Raw genomic sequence first — 6,000 nt, 5'->3', positions numbered from 1 at the left:
CTGTAGACCCTCAACCACAACCAAAGACTCTTAGTCAACACTGTAGACCATCATAATGTTAACCACTATAAAGTCCGAATGAGAGATGTCGACCCTCATCTACCACCTATAGACCCTCAACTATTGACAACTGTAGACACCGATCTACCACTTTATACCTTCATAATTTACTATAGGCCCCACCAGATCCTCTTAGACCCTTGTTATTCACTATAGACCCCCTCCGTGCCAGTGGACCATCATCTACTACAGTAGACTCCCATCTATAGTTCTAAACCATCATCCACAATTGTAGACCCCCTCATCTACAGCCTACCAAACTATAGACCCCTCATCTATATCTAACCCAACTATAGACCCCTCATCTACTGATAACTACAGACCCCTCATCAACAGAAATCCCAACTATAGACCACCTCATCGACAGATAACCCAGCTACAGACTCTTCATCCACAGGTAACCCAACTGTAGTCTACCTCATTGACAGATAACCCAACTTTCGACCTCTCATTTACAGATTTACATGTAATCCACCTAAAGACCTTATCTACACAATTATCTACAGGCCATTCATCTAAAGAGCTCTTTTGTATAGACCCCTCATCAATAGCCCAATCATTTAGACCCCCTAAACTATAGATCCTTCAAGAATGGCCAGGTCCTTCCTCTACTGACCACTCATCTAGTCTACCTTTTCTATCTTAACTGGAGACCTTTAATCCCAAGATTAACACTTGACGTCTGGAGATCAATCAACCCTAGACCCTTGCTTTACGGATCCCATCACTGTAGATGTCTTCACCTCAGTATAAACTTCTCACTTACAGACCTGTCACGTCTCCTCTATAACCTCTCCTACAGACTTCATCCATAACTTGACCCATAGACCTCTCATCTATTAGATCATCCTAACTGCAGGACAATCTCCAGTGCCCTTGGTATGAGATCTCTACATCTGGGTGGACACCAAGTTTGATGACCATCAGATTAAAACCCATCCAAAAAATCCTCCTGCAGTGACATCATTGGCATGTTCTTGACTATTAACCCCTTCCATGCATAGGTTTATTTTCTCTTTGAGGTTTTCTGGGATGTCTCGCTGTTGAGATTGGAGCTTCTGAAGACCACTGGCGACAAGTCCCTCAATACAAGGAGCAGAATCATCTCTGGGGTGTCTTCCTTTCTTCTCCATTTCGAGCTTGGAGAACTTCATCCAAACAGAAGAACATCAATTCCTTGAGATTAACTTGTGTAGGCATGGAAAAGGCTCACACCACAGATTGCTCTACTTAACATTTGGAATGGGGTGGTCTTAGGAGGAACCCCCATCAGCTCTGCTACATAAGGTAGGATGAGGTTTTTAACCTATTAGGTTCTGGTTAGCTTGGGTTCATTCATCAAATGCCATAGAATGAGTGGTCCCTCTGCAGAAACAATGTAGCCTCAGGTCTGATACACCGATATGACACAAATCATGAAGCTCCATCTTTACAATGTATCCATTCCACACCTGGATTGTCATAGCTGCTCCACATAGCGTCTGATGGCCCAGCGACAGCGCACCCGGACAGTATAACAAAATAGAAACTATTGTAATTATAGATTTGTATTATTCAACTCTTTATAAGTTTTGCTATATTATAGCTGCCAAGAATGTTCTAGGTGTAGCAGAGCTAAATATTATAAAAAATATTTATTATGATTTTTCACATTATTTATCATATTTTTTTCGCAACATTAATATTATTTTATAAACTTCATTATTTAGAATTTTTTGTATTTTTCATCTTATTTTTATTATTATTATTTCAATTTATTTTTAGTCATTCAAAATATTTATACTAATTTTTTTTATTTTTTTTTTTATTTTATCATTATTTCTAAACATTATCATTCGCCTATTTCTCTATTATTTGTCGCCTTATTTATATCATCATTTCAATATATTTTATATTTGTTTCCACTGTTTGTAAACATTATTATTCGCCTATTTTTCAGTTACTTGTCACCTTATTTATATTATAGTTTTCATTTATTTTGTATTTGTTTCCACTATTTCTAAACATTATTATTCGCCTATTTTTCTATTATTATTCACCTTATTTATATTATTATTTCAATATATCTTACTTTTGTTTTCACTAGTTCTAAACATATTATTTTTTCAATATTTTGTTTCCAATTTTTAGCTCTTTTTTTTTTCTAATGGTATTATTGGTTTATTTTTATTTTATTGTTTATAATATTGTTTCAATTATTTTTTAAAATTCATTTTTATCACTATTTTTTATTATCTTTGACATTATTATTATTTTATTGTATTAATTATTATTTTTATTTCATCCGTACTACTTTCTTATCTCACTGATTCAGCATTACGCTGTTAAATGACTAATTCAGCTCTGCTACATCTGGACCCTCTATTGATGTGCATGGCACATATATAATAATATAGATATTACGTTGCTCTTATGATTGATTTGCATTTTGACCCTATTTTTTTTGTCTTGCCGTAAGAATATTTATTTGTAGTGACCTGAGGATTTATATGGAGCCACCATTATATCGGCTGCAGTTCAGATTTTAAAGGGTTAAATGCTGATCCTCCGTGGAAGGATCCCTTTTTTATTGGCAGGAATTAACATTCTGTTCCCCATAGATCAGCTGTAACCTCTGGGAGAATCCAGCAGTAAGTGATCTGTTTCCCTGCACTGCCCCCGCAGGTCAAACAGAGTATTACACTTTTCTATAAAAATTGGTGCGCTAGCCAGGCAGGGAGGGAGGCAAATCCAGCTCCCACAGCTGGGAGTTTGTTACAATGTATCAGTCTGGAGCCCATAGAATCCTTTTTGCTGCTGGGTTTAGTATATTGGGACACTGATACATTGTAACAAACAGCAGCAGTGAGGCAGTCGGTCTAGTTTTTACCTGTTTATCAATATCTTAAAACAATATTTCCGGTCACTGACAGCAAGCAGGAATAGTATATGCAATGTCAGCTCTGCAATATCCATAAAGTACCGCAATACTCTGTGCCTAGAGAACAAATCTCTATACAAAGTCCTCTGACCGACGGGAAGAAGCAGTCACCATGGGCTCTGACCGACGGGAAGAAGCAGTCACCATGGGCTCTTCATGTTCTCCCTAGAAGTCCTTATTCATGGCGAAACGCGTGGTGTCAAGGTGGAAAGTTCCATTAGCAGAGAGAGACCCCTGGGAAAGATTACACGGATACAGATACAAGTCCATCACATCCGGCCGCACACAGACCCCAGAGGAAAGAAACAACCAACACAGCAGATGTCATATAGCGGGAACATACCGTATATTCTGTCCTCAGCCGCTACTGCTGCCACCATGTAAGAACCATCATATCCCCATACATTGTATACTTCTACATAGCGGCAGTATTATAGTAGTTATATTCTTGTACATAGGGGGCAGTATTATAGTAGTTATATTCTTGTACATAGGAGCGGTATTATAGTAGTTATATTCTTGTATATAGGAGCAGTATTATAATAGTTATATTCTTGTACATAGGGGGCAGTATTATATTAGTTATATTCTTGTACATAGGGGCAGTATTATAGTAGTTATATTCTTGTACATAGGGGCAGTATTATAGTAGTTATATTCTTGTACATAGGAGGCAGTATTATAGTAGTTATATTCTTGTACATAGGGGCAGTATTATAGTAGTTATATTTTTGTACATAGGGGCAGTATTATAGTAGTTATATTCTTGTACATAGGGGCAGTATTATAGTAGTTATAGTCTTGTACATAGGGGCAGTATTATAATAGTTATATTCTTCTACATAGGAGCAGTATTATAGTAGTTATATTCTTGTACATAGGAGGCAGTATTATAGTAGTTATATTCTTGTACATAGGGGCGGGCAGTATTATAGTAGTTATATTCTTGTACATAGGGGCAGTATTATAGTAGTTATATTCTTGTACATAGGAGGCAGTATTATAGTAGTTATATTCTTGTACATAGGGGCAGTATTATAGTAGTTATATTCTTGTACATAGGGGCAGTATTATAGTAGTTATATTCTTGTACATAGGGGCAGTATTATAGTAGTTATAGTCTTGTACATAGGGGCAGTATTATAATAGTTATATTCTTCTACATAGGAGCAGTATTATAGTAGTTATATTCTTGTACATAGGAGCAGTATTATAGTAGTTATATTCTTGTACATAGGGGCAGTATTATAGTAGTTATATTCTTGTCCATAGGGGCAGTATTATAGTAGTTATATTCTTGTACATGGGGCAGTATTTTGGTAGTTATATTCTTGTACATAGGAGCAGTATTATTGTAGTTATATTCTTGTACATAGGGGACAGTATTATAGTAGTTATATTCTTGTACATAGGAGCAGTATTATAGTAGTTATATTGTACATAGGAGCAGTATTATAGTAGTTATATTCTTGTACATAGGAGCAGTATTATAGTAGTTATATTCTTGTACATAGTGGCAGTATTATAGTAGTTATATTCCTGTACATAGGGGGCAGTATTATAGTAGTTATATTCTTGGACATAGGGGCAGTATTATAGTAGTTATATTCTTGGACATAGGGGCAGTATTATAGTAGTTATATTCTTGTACATAGGGGCAGTAATATAGTAGTTATATTCTTGTACATCGGGGGCAGTATTATAGTAGTTATATTCTTGTACATAGTGGCAGTATTATAGTAGTTATATTCTTGTACATAGGGGCAGTATTATATTAGTTATATTCTTGCACATAGGGGGCAGTATTATAGTACTTATATTCTTGTACGTAGGGGCAGTATTATAGTAGTTATATTCCTGTACATAGGGGGCAGTATTATAGTAGTTATATTCTTGTACATAGTGGCAGTATTATAGTAGTTATCTTCCTGTACATAGTGGCAGTATTATAGTAGTTATATTCTTGTACATAGGGGGCAGTATTATAGTAGTTATATTCTTGTACATCGGGGCAGTATTATAGTAGTTATATTCTTGTACATAGGGGCGGGCAGTATTATAGTAGTTATATTCTTGTACATCGGGGCAGTATTATAGTAGTTATATTCTTGTACATAGGAGGCAGTATTATAGTAGTTATATTCTTGTACATAGGGGCAGTATTATAGTAGTTATATTCTTGTACATAGGGGCAGTATTATAGTAGTTATATTCTTGTACATAGGGGCAGTATTATAGTAGTTATAGTCTTGTACATAGGGGCAGTATTATAATAGTTATATTCTTCTACATAGGAGCAGTATTATAGTAGTTATATTCTTGTACATAGGGGCAGTATTATAGTAGTTATATTCTTGTCCATAGGGGCAGTATTATAGTAGTTATATTCTTGTACATGGGGCAGTATTTTGGTAGTTATGTTCTTGTACATAGGAGCAGTATTATAGTAGTTATATTCTTGTACATAGGGGACAGTATTATAGTAGTTATATTCTTGTACATAGGAGCAGTATTATAGTAGTTATATTGTACATAGGGGCAGTATTATAGTAGTTATATTCTTGTACATAGGAGCAGTATTATAGTAGTTATATTCTTGTACATAGTGGCAGTATTATAGTAGTTATATTCCTGTACATAGGGGGCAGTATTATAGTAGTTATATTCTTGGACATAGGGGCAGTATTATAGTAGTTATATTCTTGGACATAGGGGCAGTATTATAGTAGTTATATTCTTGTACATAGGGGCAGTAATATAGTAGTTATATTCTTGTACATCGGGGGCAGTATTATAGTAGTTATATTCTTGTACATAGTGGCAGTATTATAGTAGTTATATTCTTGTACATAGGGGCAGTATTATATTAGTTATATTCTTGCACATAGGGGACAGTATTATAGTACTTATATTCTTGTACGTAGGGGCAGTATTATAGTAGTTATATTCCTGTACATAGGGGGCAGTATTATAGTAGTTATATTCTTGTACATAGTGGCAGTATTATAGTAGTTATCTTC

The 6,000-nt window shown here is 35.2% G+C and overlaps 1 protein-coding gene across 1 annotated transcript in view; it reads left to right on the top strand.

The window, feature by feature from the left end:
- Positions 1-776: 776 nt before the first annotated feature.
- LARGE1 (LARGE xylosyl- and glucuronyltransferase 1) overlaps positions 777-6,000 on the top strand; it is a 434,916-nt gene continuing 429,692 nt past the window's right edge. Inside the window, exon 1 of the mRNA XM_069763144.1 lies at positions 777-1,347. The gene's annotated coding sequence lies outside the window, so the exon portion shown is untranslated. The remainder of the gene's footprint in view (positions 1,348-6,000) is intronic.

This window comes from Ranitomeya imitator, chromosome 4 (genome assembly GCF_032444005.1).
Source record: "Ranitomeya imitator isolate aRanImi1 chromosome 4, aRanImi1.pri, whole genome shotgun sequence".
Taxonomy (NCBI): Eukaryota; Metazoa; Chordata; class Amphibia; order Anura; family Dendrobatidae; genus Ranitomeya; species Ranitomeya imitator.
Note: the sequence above shows the minus strand (reverse complement) of the source record. Positions and strands in the feature narration are given on the sequence as shown.